The sequence below is a fragment of the Rhinoderma darwinii genome, chromosome 5 (assembly GCF_050947455.1).
Source record: "Rhinoderma darwinii isolate aRhiDar2 chromosome 5, aRhiDar2.hap1, whole genome shotgun sequence".
Lineage (NCBI taxonomy): Eukaryota > Metazoa > Chordata > Amphibia > Anura > Rhinodermatidae > Rhinoderma > Rhinoderma darwinii.
The window spans coordinates 302,152,758-302,170,242 of NC_134691.1; the positions used below are offsets into that span (position 1 = coordinate 302,152,758).

At 43.9% G+C, this 17,485-nt stretch overlaps 1 long non-coding RNA gene across 1 annotated transcript in view; it reads right to left on the bottom strand.

The window, feature by feature from the left end:
* Positions 1-15,995, bottom strand: part of LOC142652984 (uncharacterized) — a 51,098-nt gene extending 35,103 nt beyond the window's left edge. The window contains exon 1 of the long non-coding RNA XR_012848005.1: positions 15,927-15,995. This is a non-coding gene — a long non-coding RNA (uncharacterized LOC142652984). The remainder of the gene's footprint in view (positions 1-15,926) is intronic.
* Between the last annotated feature and the right edge of the window lie 1,490 nt (positions 15,996-17,485).

Sequence of the window (17,485 nt, forward strand, 5' to 3'; positions counted from 1 at the left end):
TGGGAGCCATATTACAGCTTCATACAACTTGATGCCTTACTCAAATGATGTATACACAATGTATACAGGGTAAAATTTGTGTTTTGTTTTTGGTGGTAGGGAGAAAAGGGGGGACACAAGCTGAAGTTTTGCACCATGGCGCATGAGCCTTTAGCTATGCCTCTGCTCAGTGACCACAGAATCTGGCCTCTGAAAAGACCTAACTGTAGTGGTTACAGACAATAATTCATATAGAGGCCTAGGATAGAACAGGGTACTGAGGCTGCATCCATAAGGCTAGAAGCAGTTATGGAAGATGGCTCCTAGTGCGGGGTTCAGTTGGAAGGATGTGTTCTTGATCTAAGCAATGGAATGCAGCTAAGTATGCATAATTCTTGGGGTTTAATTCGATTTGGAGAGGGTAGTTTTTGTGGGGGAATTTCTGGCTACTATGACAAAGGCTGCATACAGATGCAACAGCTTTGAGTTTGGAATCATTATTGGAAGAAATCGGCACTATCAGGGCCATTAGGCCCGATGCCCTGGATAAGCACCACTTTATCTGTGGATTAAGTTGAAAACTTTGATGGAAGTCACAGGATGCTTTACGCCTGTGGCCTACAAAAGATTGGGAGAACGCTGAGGATGTCAAAGGGCTGGCGCAATGCTACTGTATTGTGCCACCTGCGCTAGGCCATGGACAGCAGAGATAGGAAGAGGCCCCAGCCCCTTGTCACAGGAATAAGGACAGGTGAGTTTAAGTTTTATTCTATTTTTATTAGCGCAAAGAAAATATTATTAAAGGGGTTGTCCAGGCACCGACAATTGATGACCTTACCATCAGGATCCCAGGACCCCGCACCGATCAGCTGCTCCAAGTGCCTCCGGACACCGGATGTCCATGCCGGAAGCAGATGGCTCCAGTCCAGAATAGTGGCCGAGTTGCAGTACTGCAACTCTGCTCCTATTCAAGTGAAAAGGAGCAGAGCTGCAATTCTGCAGCACAGCTGCTATGCACTGTACGGAGCCATCTGCTTCCAGCTCCGAACTTTGGATACACTTCATAACATCCGACACTCAGAGGCAGCCAGAGCAGCTGATCGGTGTTGGGTCTGGATGTCGGACCCCCATGGATCATATACTGATGACCTATTCTGTGGATAGGTCATCAGTTGTCTGTGTCCGGACAACTCCTTTAATGGGTTGTGCAATTAGCAGCAGGACTGCTGTTAATTTCTAGGCAATGCCTTTGGTTTGAGTCTAGATTTGGTCATCAATTAGTTTTGCCTGGTTAATTAGGACGGAGTACTTTTCTTAGGCCTATATCTACTTCAGGCCTGGAATGCTCAGGTGCTGGTTATACTGTTTCTGGCATATGCTAAACTCTTTCCAGATTCTTGTTTGTGACTTTGTTTCTTGTCTATGTGTTTTTATGTTCTGTGGGAAATGTTGGTCCTCTGAGAGTTCTAGTTTGTGTACAGTGGTTTATGTGTACCCTGGGATCAGTAGTTCCACTTGTTTGTTTGCCTTTCCTGTGCATTTGTTATGCTACCAAGCTTTTGTCTTACTCTGCTGTGGGATAGAATCCAGATAGGGTCAGTGAGTGCTGTAAGTTATTGTCCACTGTCTATTAGTCTGTTAACTGCTTGCATGTTATTCATCTGCCATCCCTCCATTTATGCATTGTCTCCACCGTCTACTACCATCAGTGTTTGGTTCTGCTCATCCACTGGTGAGTTTATTGCCTTTGGTTTTCTTTCAGTGTTGATGTGTGCTTCACCCATGTGTTAGCAACTGTTTGGTGTTGAGCACCATCAACGGCGTAACAATAGGGGTTAGACAAAAGATGTAACTGCACAAATTAGGACTACAAATGGGAGCACAAAGACTACTACGATGTGGGGGTACAAAGAGGGAGGGAACATAAATACTGTAAGGGGTCTCAATGGGGACATTACTACTGTGTGGGGGAAAAAGGGTAGGCATTATGGAAAGAGAGCACAATCAGGGGCTCTATTACTTTGCGGGGCACCAAGGGGAGCATTACTATCATCTGTGACACTAATTCCGTTGGAGGCACTATGAATAAGGAGTTTGTGTAGAGGTGGAGGGTTTGCTTACAAAGCGAGGAGTCAATTATGTTGTGCTGTAAACTCTGTAGAGACGAGTTGTGGCTGGAAGAAGTCTTCATGGCAATTTCGTCTGGATGGAGAAGAAAAGGCATAGTGAACAAATCCAATCTGGGAAAATGTCACCTGTGAGTCACTTAATGTAACTGTACTGTAATCACTTATATGGCCTGCAGAGTGCCTGTGTAGGACTGGTATGTACCACTGTATGGTCACTGTATGGGGTAATATCGGTCTTGGTGCAATGTTTTTTATTAAATGACTGTATGCTGATATTACTCAGTCACTATGTGGTGGTAATGTGTTGTCATGGTGTGTCGCGGTATTAATTGTTCTTTGTATAGTGGTATTATTAGTAATATTGGCCTTGGTATACTGAGTTTTTCTCAGTAACAGTATGATAGTAATATGTATGGTGATAATATTTGTTTCTTGTATAGTGGTGTTATTTAGTAACTGTATGTTACATTATTACAAAAAAAAATGTCAGGGACTGTGCAGATATGGAGTTTACTTTGCCATCTGCACAATCTCTGTGAACATTGGGTCTGTCAGGAAATTTGCAGCATTTCCCATCCCTGCAGCAATATTCTGACAGCTTTGTTTAGGGAGGAGAGAGGAGATGGGCAGAGCAGGCTTCTATTACAATCTGCCCGCTGCATCAATCAGATATAGAAATTAAAAAGCAAATGTACTAAAAATAACTGACTATAAAGTGCAGCCTCTCTACTGGATTCAATATTAAACAGGTTTGCGTTTTAGAATTTAAATTGAAATCACAGTAAATTTCCATTGCTCCTGACAGCAGGCAGGGCCATATTTGCAATAGAATATAGAAGAAAAAGAACAAAGACGAAGCTTTTCCTTAGGTAATATCATCTAGGATATGCTGTTGTTTTTGGCGTTGTATAGATAACAGAGATTCACTCACGTATTCAGGTTGGGCTGACATAGGCACAACGCTACTTGATAGCACGTATGTTCTGCCGACTGCCTCCCACTAATCCTGCTTGAGGAAACTCCAGTGTGGGAATAAGAATGCATAAAATGCTAAAAAACTGCAGTACAGGGACTGGATGCCAGGCAAATAAATCCGGAATGCTGCATTGATGTGTCTGGCGCCCAGTTCCTGTACTGCAACTTTATCCTTTTATTCATATTTGTAACAGAGCCCCCAAAATTTTCTTGGAGGGAAATTCGTATTACACATGATGTCACTCTGTTTTATCTACAGACTGCTGAGTGCAGCTTATAGAAGTTTGTATTCTTTAAATGTGATATACACTCCGATCAGCCATAACCCATAAGCGCACAAACATTTTTCACAGTCACCAAACAGCAAGTACGTAGCTCTTTAAAGAGGTTCTCAGGGACTAAAACATTTATGGCCTATTCTTAGAACAATATTTGATCGGTGGGGGTCTGATCCCTGGGACACCTGACAATCAGCAGTACGAAGTATAAATGGAAAACGGTCACTCAAGACACATCTGTTTGGCCCCATGCACACGACCGTGCCCGTAATCACGGCCAGCGAAAGTATGGGAGCACGGCCCGTAAAAAACAAAAAAACTGACATGCTCCATAATTCCCGGCACAGTTCTACGGCACGGACACCCATCCGTAGCGATACGGAAAGGTGTCTGCGGCCTATGGAACTGAATGGGTCCGTAAAACCGCGGACCGTATGACGATCCGCGGTTTTACGGTTGTGTGCATGGGGCCTAAGTCTGCATGTTTCGCTCAGCCCCATTCATTTTGGGCTGGGTAATGATACCAGGCACAGAAACATGTATGGATCGGTCCAGAGGCGTAGCTAGGTTCTCCAGTACCCGGGGCAAAGATTCAGTTTGGCGCCCCCCCCCCAACCTCTTTCCCGACATCTCCTTCCCCTTCGCCGTGTTTGTTTTCTCAACCAATCGACGTGTCATTTCTTTTTATGTAACGCGAGCATAAAATTATTTGTACATTTCACAAGCAATATGGTTCTATACACAACACCAGAACCAAGCTCGGTACATATATACAGCCCCAGAACAAATACAGCTCAATTTAGTGCAACCCCTGCCGTATAGGTGTGTACGGCGTAAAACTACAGCTCCCAGCATGGCCCGAACAATGGTAAGGATATGCTGGGAGATGCCGTTTCACAAAAAATAAATCCTATCATAATCACACCACCCATCATCTCGCTGCAGATCGTACAGTGACTATAGTGCTGATTAGAGGCAGAATAAACATTTAAATTAAGTGACTCACCAGTGACGTCTCAGATTCTAGTTCTTTTTCTCCATCCGATCCAGACCTCTATGATGACTTCTCCCGGTCCATTTCTGCAGTTTGCCGCTCACATGCCTTCAGCTTCTCACTTTTCCAACATTTCTGCACCTATAAATAAATATAAAGTTATCATTATACCACACACTACGCCCCTAAATATAATAGTGCCATACACTGCACCTCTAATTATAATAGCACCATACACCGTGTCCCACACACACACTGTGCCCCCTGTAGATAGTGCCTGCCATAGAGCCCCTGTAGATAGTGCCCCCATATAGACCACCCTTGTATATAGTGTCCCACAAATAACTCCCCCTATAGTGCTCTACAGATAGCCCACCCCTGTATATAGCCCCCTGTAGATATAGCCCACCTCTGTATATAGAGCTCTACAGATAGCCCAACCATGTATGTAGCCCCCCTGTAGATATAGCCCACCCCTGTATATACTGCTCCACATATAGTCCACCCCTGTATATAGTGTTTCACAGATAGCTCACCCCTGTATATAGCCCCCTTGTACATATAGTCCACCCCTGTATATAGTGCTCCACTAGATAGTCCACCCCTGTATATAGTGCTCCACAGATAGCTCACCCCTGTATATACTATATACAAGGGTGGGCTATCTGTGGAGCACTATATACAGGGGTGGACTATATGTACAAGGGGGCTATATACAGGGGTGGGCTTTCTGTGGAGCACTATAGGGGGAGCTATTTGTGGGATACTATATACAGGGGTGGGCTATATCTACAGGGGGACTATATTCAGGGGTGGGCTATATCTACAGGGGGACTATATACAGGGGTGGGCTATCTACAGGGGTGGGCTATCTACAGAGGGACCATATCTACAGGGGGACCATATCTACAGGGGGACCATATCTACAGGGCTGGGCTATACACAGGGCTGGGCTATACACAGGGCTGGGCTATTGACAGGGCTGGGCTATACACAGGGCTGGACTATACACAGGGGGGCTATATCTACAGGGGTGGGCTATATCTACAGAGGGGGGCTATACACAGGGGTGGGCTATACACAGGGGGAATATATCTACAGGGGGCTATATCTACAGGGCTGGGCTATATCTACAGGGCTGGGCTATATACAGGGCGACTATATCTCCAGGGGGGGCTTTATACTGGGGTGGGCTATCTATGGAGCACCATATACAGGGGTGGGCTATATTTACAGGGGACTATATACTATATAGCCCACCCCTGTATATGGTGCTCTATAGACAGGGGAACATGTACTGGCGAAACATGTCGGGAGGGGGGGGGGTGGGCTATACTAGTCTTTTAGTTCAATGTTAACTGGAGCTGATTCTTCATATAATTGACTATAGCTAGCAGTTATACTCAGTGTCAACTTTGCATTGGGTTATATCTCTCAAGTTCTATAGACAGATTTATGTCTGCAAATTGCTAGTACACATTGTAGTTTTAAATTTTCATGTTGTTTGTCCCTAATTTAATAAAATTTCATTTATTGTACTATCCTATTCTATTAGTTAGTAAGTAGTTGGGAAAAAAGCAGGTTCCTATTGCCTCAGCAATTTTTCTAAATAAACTGCAGTACCAGACATAGCCTATGGAGAGGCATGGGAATGTTCCTGGAAAACAAGTACACACTTTTCTAATTTTGGACAACATCTTTAAGAATAACGGATCCTGTGGAGTCATATTTATTCACATAGTATGGACCATTGACAGTTAGGCAGCCTAAAGGAACAAGTGCGAGCAGAAACATCATACTGATTTATAAGGGATCTCAGGTAAGTAATAGACGAGTTAGTGGGAGTAAGAACTGATTTTTCATTTTTGGCTAGATTATTCCTTTGCAAATTTCTACCCTTATCTTTACTTAAATGGACAATAATTTTTCAAACAACATATGCTAATCTAATAGTATACCTGATATAAGTCACCTTTCTAATTTACTTCCTGTTAAAATGTAGTTGTTTTATCCATGCAAATTCTGTTTGATTTTACTGCCACTAGATGCCTTCTTTCCTGTAATCTGCTGTCCACCCCCTGTTGTTAAGCTAATTCCGTCCCTGGTTACAGAGTAGAATTGACGGGATGTAGAAAGTGGGGGTGTGTAATTTCACTGCCTGTCCAAAGAACTCTGTAGAGAAGGGAGGGGGAGCAGAAGGAAGGAGCAGGGAGAGAGAGAGAGTGAAGCAGTAAAATGCATGTAAGTCTATGTAGAGGGCAGGGGTGAACAGATGGAGGAAGCAGTAGCAGAGTGAGAAAGACACAAGCTGCAGGTAAGTATTCTATTCAACCCCAGTGCTGGATTCTCAGCTACACTGGTCTGTACTGCGGCATAATTTCCTCCATAAAGCCTCAGCTTCTATATTTACAGTATATATGTGATAGATAGAGATAGGAGAGCATCGATTCTCCTCTTATATGTGTGAAGTATAGAAAATATGAAAGCCATTAGGCCCTGCCCACTAGCTCAGAGACAACTGAGAATTAGAGATATGGCCTGCAGAGGGGAAATCTGCTAAAAAATGCCACACGTTATGTAATGGCCCAAATAAAGGGTTATTCATCATGTACACACATATGACAGCTTACTTTAAAAAGTCACATGAAAGGTTAGGTATGCTTTAAGTAAAATGTTAAAGCTTGAGTGGATTGCAGACTATTGACATTCCCTACAAGCTCTTAGCATACTTATCAAATTATCGTAAAAACATCCTAAAATCACAGCAGAGCTTGTAACATCTGTATGACTTTGCAAAAGCTAGTTTCCAATGGCCGAATCAGTCACCTGAACAATGAGAATGGTAGAAAATTTCCCAAAAGTGATAAGTTACATTAATAATATTGACACACATTATAATATCAGTTTTACATCCTAGACACTGGTCCATCAGGTTTCTTATGATTGCAGCAAACATTTTAAAATGAATTGGAGAGAGAAATGATTGAAGTACATAAATGTTCAAATAATTCATTCTGGTCTTGTGCAATTGTCCATAATTGTTCTGTTTGGAATGATGCACCAAAAAAATTGAAGAACAAAAATAAATGTTCAATGTTCTTTCCAAGTCAATTCAGTGAAAAAATATATATATTTTTTTTCAGCTTCATAAATACACATTTTAATCTTTTTAATAAATTATTTTTATTTTTCAACGCAGTAAAATAAATATTTAAAAGTACATGACAGATTAAACTTTGCCATTTCAGCAGTCTTGATGTGTCATTAAATGGATATTACTTAAATCAATTCTAGTCAAGATCTGGAAGTTATTACAGGCTGTCAGAGGAAAGTATTATGAATCTCTTTAGCATGCATGTGAGGACAGCGGTAAGTAAATCTCAAAGACACTTTTAAAAAGTTTGGAACATTTATATGTTTACAGTAAAAGATAAAGTTTTGTCATGAACTTTTCCTTTAAATAATTGTTAAATTGTCAGTACAAATATTACTTTCTATCACACGACTGAATTTTATTCACTCATTGAACTATGGTAAATACAGAGAACCTAACCAGATCCGTTTATACTATTAGGGTATGTGCACACACACTAATTACGTCCGTAATTGACGGACGTATTTCGGCCGCAAGTAGTGGACCGAACACAGTGCAGGGAGCCGGGCTCCTAGCATCATACTTATGTACGATGCTAGGAGTCCCTGCCTCTCCGTGGAACTACTGTCCCGTACTGAAAACATGATTACAGTACGGGACAGTTGTCCTGCAGCGAGGCATCGTATATAACTATGATGCTAGGAGCCCGGCTCCCTGCACTGTGTTCGGTCCGGTACTTGCGGCCGAAATACGTCCGTCAATTACGGACGTAATTAGTGTGTGTGCACATACCCTTACATGCACTTAAGATCCCCTTAAAATTGTGATGACCAGATTTAAATACAAAATGCCATATGCGCTAAAGAACGTATATGCTGGCTCCCCTTCCCCCAATAATCTCTTTTGGCAAATCAAAAAACAGCAAAACAAATTATTCAATATTTGTTTGGACTCTTTTGCGACTTTCTGTTTCCTGCTTCTGCCATGTGTTCTGTCTTTATACATCAATATTTACCTCCTCCAGTAACTTTAGGCCATGTTCACACAGAGTTTTTTGAGGTGGAAAAATAGAATTTTGAGGAAGATTTTGACCTGCCTGCACTCGGTTTGCCGCTTTTGCCACTGTGTTTTTTGGTCGCGGCCATTGAGCGCCCCGGGTAAAATACATTGCGAAAACAGCTTTCTCTGCCTCCCATTGATGTCAATGGTAGGTCAGAAATGGAAATGCCCGAAGGAAGGGCATGACGCTTCTTTCCTGCAGGTTTTTTTTCTCACGGGAAAAAACTGCCTCCACCTCATATTGAAATCAATGGGAGGCGTTTTCGGCCGTTTTTGGTGTGGATTCTGCGGCAAAAAACACGGCAAAAAACTTTGTGTGAACAGGGCCCAAAGGCTATGTACACCTTTGAAAAAGTGTTTTTATTATTATTTTTTTTTATAAAACACTGTATCAGTGTGTTTGGTACAACTTTCTAACTACTTTTTATTCAAAATAATTGTAACTATTTGATATACAGCTGCCTTGCATCCTGTATACAGAGCAGCTGTATGTTGCGCTAAGACCTCAATCTGTCACGTCAGCGGTACTGACGGTTTCAGTATCAGCGGGTTTCTGACACGCAGGATCCACCTGTTATCGATCACATCTAAGTTATGTCCCACTGACTTGACGGATGCAGGTTTCAGCACTAATAAAAAGTAATTTGATTGTCGCACCAAACGCACTGATACACAGTTATTTATATATATATATATATATATATATATATATATATATATATATATATATATACAATGGAAGAGCAGCAGCACTCAAAATGCAATTCCAAGATGGTCTCAGGTGCAAGCAGGTAATCCCGATCCAGAGGATATAGATCAATATTGAAGAAAATCCCACAGCACTCCGTGTTAGTGAAATAAAATGGGGGTTTATTAAGCCAGCGCAAGCTGCACCGTTTCCGTCCTGCTATAGGACCTTTATCAAGCATACTGACGTCGCCTAGCAACGCTCCCGTAATTACGGGTGCACACACGTAGTCACCCGTAATTACGGGAGCCCCATTGACTTCCTCAGTCTGGCTGTAGACCTAGAAATACATAGGTCCAGCCAGAATGAAGAACTATCATGTTCGTAAAACCAATACGCTACGCAGCACACATAACATCTGCAGACTGCAGTCTGCAACAAGTCCGCTACACGTCTGCAACAACCAGTGTATGCTGCGGACACAAAATTCCGCACCGCAGCCTCTGGTCCGCAGCGGAGTTTTCCGCAACGTGTAAACGAACGTCACCAAAAAGCTGTGGAAAGCAATGGAGAAACGTGTACGTCTGAGCATACCCTTAGGCCTCATTCACATGACAGGGTCCGAGTGTCGGCCGGGAAAATCGGACATTTTTGGCCGATTTTCCCGGCCGGTTTGCATCCGTGCCGATTCTGTTCTGGGCCGTGTTGCCGTTTTTACCGGCCGATTTGGACCCGATTTGCATCCGTTTTTTTCCCTGACCGTTTTTTAATTAGATGAATTTCATTTAAATTTGTTGCCACACACAGCCCCCTGTAGGTGATGCCACCCAGCCCCCTGTAGGTGATGCCACCCATTCCCTGCAGGCGATGCCACCCTACCCCCTGTAGGCGATGCCACCCTGCCCCCTGTAGGCGATACCACCCTGCCCCCTGTAGGTGATGCCACCCTGCCCCCGTAGGTGCTTGAGAAAGGCTCACACTGAGCTGAAACGTTGCACACGTGGAATAAAGGATCTTTATCTTTGAATATTTTGGAGTGCTGTCTCAATTTCTTCCTATCCTGACTGAGGGGTCACTCTTGGACTGTGGCCTGGGAGACGTGCACCCGTTCGAGAGAATTAAAATTGTCCTGTGCTGCTGATCTTCTTTTATCTGCCCCCGTAGGTGATGCCACCCAGCCCCCTGTAGGTAATGCCACCCAGCCCCCTGTAGGTAATGCCACCCAGCCCCCTGCAGGTAATGCCACCCAGCCCCCTGCAGGTAACGCCACCCAGCCCCCTGCAGGTATTGCCACCCTGCCCCCTGTAGGTAATGCCACCCTGCCCCCTGTAGGTAATGCCACACAGCCCCCTGTATGTAATGCCACACAGCCCCCTGTAGGTAATGCCACCAAATCCCCTGTAGGTAATGCCACCAAGTCCCCTGTAGGTAATGCCACACAGCCCCCTGTAGGTGATGCCACACAGCCCCTTGCAGGCGATGCCACCCTGCCCCCTGTAGGTGATGCCACCCATCCACCTGTAGGTGATGCCACCCAGCCCCCTGCAGGCGATGCCACCCTGCCCTCTGCAGGCGATGCCACCCTGCCCCCCTGTAGGTGATGCCACCCTGCCCCCTGTAGGGATGCCACCCTGCCCCCTGTAGGTGATGCCACCCAGCCCCCTGTAGGTGATGCCACCAAGTCCCCTGTAGGTGATGCCACACAGCCCCCTGTAGGTTGCACCCATCCTCCCTCCTTCCAGGAGAAGTCACTGACTTCAATGTCCATATATGGACAGTGTAGTCACTGACTTCTCCTGGAGAGGAATTCCCTGCCACAGGTCGGGAATTCCGCTTCAGAAGTGAGTGACTTCGCTGAGTCCATATATGGACAGTGTAGTCACTCACTTCTCCTGTAGCGGAATCCCCGGCCATAGAGTCGGGGATTCCGCTGCAGAAGTGAGTGACATCGCTGTGTCCATATATGGACAGTGTAGTCACGCACTTCTCCTGTAGCGGAATCCCCGGCCATAGAGTCGGGATTCCGCTGCAGAAGTGAGTGACATCGCTGTGTCCATATATGGACAGTGTAGTCACGCACTTCTCCTGTAGCGGAATCCCCGGCCATAGAGTCGGGATTCCGCTGCAGAAGTGAGTGACATCGCTGTGTCCATATATGGACAGTGTAGTCACTCATTTCTCCTGTAGCGGAATCCCCGGCCATAGAGTCGGGGATTCCGCTGCAGAAGTGAGTGACATCGCTGTGTCCATATATGGACAGTGTAGTCACGCACTTCTCCTGTAGCGGAATCCCCAATCTCCGGCCGGGGATTGGGGATTCCGACTCCTACAGGGAGCAAAAAAAGACCCTCCTCCTCCTCCTCACATGCACTCTGCACTGTGAGGAGGAGGAGGAGGAGGAGGAGAGAGAGTGCGCGAGCAACGGTAGACCCGGCCATCACTCGGAACACATTCCGGTGATGGCCGTGTATTACCCGGCCCCATAGACTTCAATGGGAGCCGGGCGGCCGGGCACCCGGCCGAAAATAGGGCATGTCCCATTTTCCCGGCCCGTCAAAAAATCGGTCGTGTGAATAGCCCCATTAGGGGTCTATTGTTCCTAATGCAGCCGGGTGACAGCCGATTTATGAACGGCCGTCACCCGGCCGGGAAACCCAGTCGTGTGAATTCCGCCTAAGAATATGAGGTCACAAACACTGCCCCCATTTCCATAATCCTGCAGCCATGGTCTCGGACAACAGAATTCGGAGAGTATATTGTAGTACATGCTATTAGGTAAGAGTGTACTATTATTTCACCCTTATTTATAGGAAGGTATTGCACTCTTAGGGCATATTCACACGTGGCGGAATTGCTGTTGAATTCCGCTGGGGACAGTCCGCAGTGGAATTCTGGAGCGGACGTTTTTTACATTTGTTTCTATACATTTTAAGGAAAGTTAGTTCAGACTTTGCAGAAAATAACTGTGCGGAAATTAGGCTGTGGTGCAGAATTTTCCCTCCGCAGCATGCTCTTTCCATTGCGGAGAAGCGGAATTTCACTGCGGATTTCAGCCTTTGCAATGCAAAAACTGAAATCCGTGGCAAGTCCGCTGTGATATCTGCAACGTCTGAATTACCTGTTAAGTATGCAAATGTTGGTGCAGATTCGTTGCGTAATTGCCCCAAATCTGCACCAACATTTGCAGCAGAAAAATTCTGCCACGTCTGAACGTGCCCTTATACTCATTTACTCTGCTATAGTTTTTCTTGAATATACTGCTAGGCTTTACTGAATGTTGTTTGCTTAATGACCTTTTGTTTTTAGTGGCTTTTAAGGACAACAGACACTGAAATTACTTAGAATAAGATATTGAAGATGAACCAATGACAAAGATGTAAGCTAAACCCAAAAACCACAAGTTCCTTTCAGTCAACACAGAACGATCAATACAACACTAAATAAGGACAGACACAAAGGCTAAAATGACACATTCAAGATCACTTTGGAAATTTTACAGATTGGAGTGACCTAGGGATTTGCTATATTTAGAAGTTTCAAAGTCTAATACATCCCATGTATGAGCTATATTCAGGAATATAAAAATGGTTTAGATTTTTTCAAAAGCTCAGTTATTTCCAATAAATACTGTATGTGTTGAGTAACTAATTTATGGGTTAAATAACGGTGTTAGTAAATAGTACAGCAAAGTTCCTCTAATCCGACTTCGATGGTCCAAAAAATCCTCGTAGTTCTGCATACAACAAAAATTATCCCATAGCAGATTGCTTGGAACATTTTTTGATAGTCTGCCATTGGCTGTGTCTTAGTCGGTTTACCAGCAATCATATGGAAAGCACAGTAATAGATAACAGATTCTGATGTAGCACTTATTAGTATCAAATGACATATTCAGCTCTGCTGCAATGAAAAACTCAGTCTAACACAACCAGTGGCAAATTAAGTAGACCATAGGCACTGGACTGTTCCACAAACTTGCCTCCCACTCCCTGCCTCCCTGCCACACCGTATTTATAGTGAACACCACCTTTGTGTGCTAGCATTGACAATTTGGTGTTACCATTTCACATGTCAAGGGGCTGTGTGCCTACGTACTGACAATTTCCGATCATTGCTGCCAGAATCACACTGTGTAGCGACACATCCTCTTGACAAAGGGAATGGTTACAGACAGTTGCAAATTTGGCTACATAGAGACTTTTTGTGAAATACAAGGATTTACTATAACAGACATGTTAGGAGAGGGGACAGCTCCTCCTTAAATCAAGTGACTCACAGGTGACATCTTCTCTGATTATAGACATTCTCTTTCCTTTTCTTCTCCATTCAGCCCAGACCGCTATGACGACTTCTCATGACAGATGCAGAGTTTCCTGCTATAACATTTTTGGCCCCTGTGCTTCTACAGCCAACCCTAGCCTCTGTTTCAATGCAAATAAATTCAGACCCCAGACCAGACATCCTAAATAAATACAGACCACAACCCCTAAATACAGACCCCAGACTAGACCCCCTTCACTAAAACAGACCCAGACCAGACCCCCTACATACGGACCACTGACCAGACTCTCTATAAATTTCAGACCCAAGAACAAACCCCCAAAATAAATATAGTCCCCAGACTAGGCCCCCCACAAACACAATAAATAAATACAGAGTCTAGACCAACTATATTGACCCCTTACAGACCCATGAAGAAAAAGACCGAAGACCGTAATCCCTAAAAAAATAAAGTTGGCTCTAAATGCAGACCCCAGATCAGATCTCCCTTAACACAGACCGCAGACCAGGCCCCCTTTGTACCAGTCCTTATACAGACCACCGACCTCCTTAATACGGCCCCCGGATTAGACCCCCATTTAATACAGATCAATTTTATGCAGAGCACAGACCCCATTTTAATACAAACCCCAGGCCAGACTCCTCTTTAACACAGACCCCCTTCATACAGACCTCAGACCAGACTACCCCTTTATACAGATCAAGATGTGCAGATACTTACCTCTCCCTGTTCCTTAATTCCACTCCTGGGCGCAACTGAAAGCAGGAAGAAGCAGGAAAGCATTCTAGCCACTTGACAGAGTCTAGCTCCTTGACTCTACCTCCTTTCTCTGATTCATAAGAACCCACAATTGATCTGTTCCCTCATCATCTTTCCTGACGTGTCTGTTGGGGATTGGTGACTTGCCTGTGTCAGGCATTTCAGTCCTGAAATTCAGTTTCTGCCTTGGTTGTTGGAATGCTAACCAGGGTTTTTTTTTTTTTTAAATATTGACAATTTGCATTGCTGGTGAAAAATAATTGCCGGCACTGGCCTCCTGAGGTGAATGCCGGCTGGGTTGGTGGTGTACCGCCCCTTTGGTAATCATCCACTGGGCACAACTGTATTGAAAGTACTGTATACATATTGTAATAACTGGAGTCTGTCCGTTTTCCAATTACAGACCTGTACAATGGGCATTTTCCTTAGCAAGCCAGTATGTTAGTATGTTTTTGGAGTATCGGAAAAATACAAGTTATGGGAAAAATATAAGGGGCATTTTCCTTAGCAAGCCAAGATTTTAGTATGTTTTTGGAGTATGTGAAAACTAAGATCAATTGGAGAAAACTGTAAGCATAGGGAGAAGATAGAAACTTTATAAAGATATTACACTGATCATATGCAATCAGTTGCATTACTCACTGGTCCACAGGGCTACCCGTCTTATTGCTATTCATTAGAAGACCACGTCACCTCTACTGTAAAAAGTTTTCTTTTAACAAGGAGAGCAAAAAGAATTGATTTATCTGGTTTGCAAATGTTGCTGAATTTCATGTTTGAAATTAATTTGTGAATTGATCCAGGTTCACAAAAAATTCTTAAATCTTTTGTACTCTGCAGAATTAGGCCAGCAAAAATCCATATTCATAAATGTATGTGTAAAAAAAATACAGTATAAATTTCTAATATATAAAAACAAACAAACAAACCAACAAACAAACAAACAAACACAAACTTTTTTGGAAATCTTTTTTTATATTGGTTGTTCATTTTACTTAATTTGTTTCAGTAGATTAAATTAGTGGAGGAACTTCAGAATCAACCTTAATTGAGCTCATGTGGCTCAGTGTATACATATGTACATATGGAGAGGTTACCTGCATTTTGATAGGCTCTTACAATGCACTGCTCACACGTGACTTAATATCACTAACACTGCCCTGACACTATAACTCACAACCCACATATATAACTCACACTGACACTGATGTAATACACCATAATACTGCATTGACTTCACTCACTGATGTCACACCAGGGGCATGACTAAAGAGAGTGCAGAGGTAGCAATCGCACCCATAACCGTGGTACCCATGCAGGCCCAATGGGTACTTCTACCACAAAAGCAGACACCAGTATGATAAATGGCACATACAAGGCTGGGGGCTCTTTTACAGAGTTTGCATTGGGGCCTTGGAGCTGAAGTTATGCCACCGTGCCACACACTGCTACTCACACAGTTAGTGGACAACATTCACTTAATCTCATAATGTCACTCACCTTGCAATCATCTCACACTGCACTAATATCAAATAATGCATTGTTGCTCCTCACAGTATATAAGTTATGATCACTGATGTCACTATCCCTACATGTGTCACTACCGCACTGTAGACATATAAATCAGCCATTTTACTGATGATGTCACATGAACTCTGTAACACTTGGTATATAAGCCCACAAGTGTACCTGAATGCCGGTCCCTGGATAGCATAGCTGGAACTTGGGTGATGTCTCAGCGACAGTGATGCAAATATCTAATACAATAAACAAAAAATGTATAAAAATAAATATATTTGTCGTAGTAGGTGGCAAATAAATTTTATGACAAAACACAATTTGCCTATAATGTAACTAACCCTATTTTCCACACTACTAACAGAAGGTGTTGAATTGTTCTGTTCACACAAAATTCCTAATAATGAAAATAACCTTTATTACATCTATATGAATGATAACGTTTCTGGGCTCATGGGATGATTTCAGAATATAGGCTATGTGCCTTTAATAAAGATTATTTTCATTATTAGGAGTTATGTGAATAGAACAATTCAATACCTTCTGTTACTAGTGTGGAAAATAGGGTTAATGGCCTTATAGACAAATTGTGTTTAGTGATGCGAATATAGCACAGAGTAGCAGGAATGGACTTCAGTGATACCATGCAGACTTGTTGGTGAAGGAGTTGCGATCCAGTGCAGAAGTTTGGCAGCAGGCAGGGACAATGAAAGACTTCCTTCCAACCGATCTGGTTTCAGCTGGACAGTCCCAGATTGCGGGCCGTGTCCCGCTGTCCCGGGCGGCCGGTGGTTTATCCTGGTGTCAACTGTATCTGCGTCTACAGGATGCAGATACAGTTGAATGCAATGCTGAAGCAAGGCACTGTCAGCTGCCTGCTTCAGCATTCACTGTGTGAAGCAGCCATGAACCGCTCGGCACTAACAGGGATCTCCTTCACTCTTTGAGAACTGGCCGGGAACTTCTGTCTTGGGAATGCCCTTGATGTCACTGTCCATACATATAGACAAAATAGACGAGGAGACAGCACTTCCAAAATATGTCAGCTTTTTAATCACCCGTGCCACGTTTCAGTCCAGCAGGACTTTTCTCAAGCATGCTTGAGAAAAGTCCTGCTGGACTGAAACGTCGCACGGGTGATTAAAAAGCTGACATATTTTGGAAGTGCTGTCTCCTCATCTATTTTGTCTATCTGATATTGGGGACCGCGGATCCGGTCCTATTGAGGCGTGCACCCACTTGTGGTCCAGTGCTGTGGTAATTTTCTACTGTCCATACATAGACAGTGACATCAGCGGCTCCTCCAGGAGTGGAATCCCTGGCCAGAGTGTTGTCGACGGGTTCCGACATCTCAAAGCCCCTAACATCACTCTCTATATAGGGGCAGTGAAGTCAGGGGTTCCTCCGGGAGCAGAATCCCTGGCACCCCTGGCATCTATGGGGGCATTATACTGTATGGGGGCAGCTATGGGGTTTTATATTATATGGGAGCAGCTATTTGGCATTATACTGTGTGGAAGCACTATGGGGTATTATACTGTGGGGGGCAACTATAGGAGCATTATACTGTGTATGGGGTTCTATGGGGGCATTATAATGTGGGAAGGCACTATGAAAGCATGATGCTGTGTGGGCTGAAACGGATGTGTGTGGGCGGTGATAGGGCAGGGTTAGAGGCGTGGATTAAAAGGGTAAAATTTGACACCCTATGCTCAGTGCCACATCTGCCA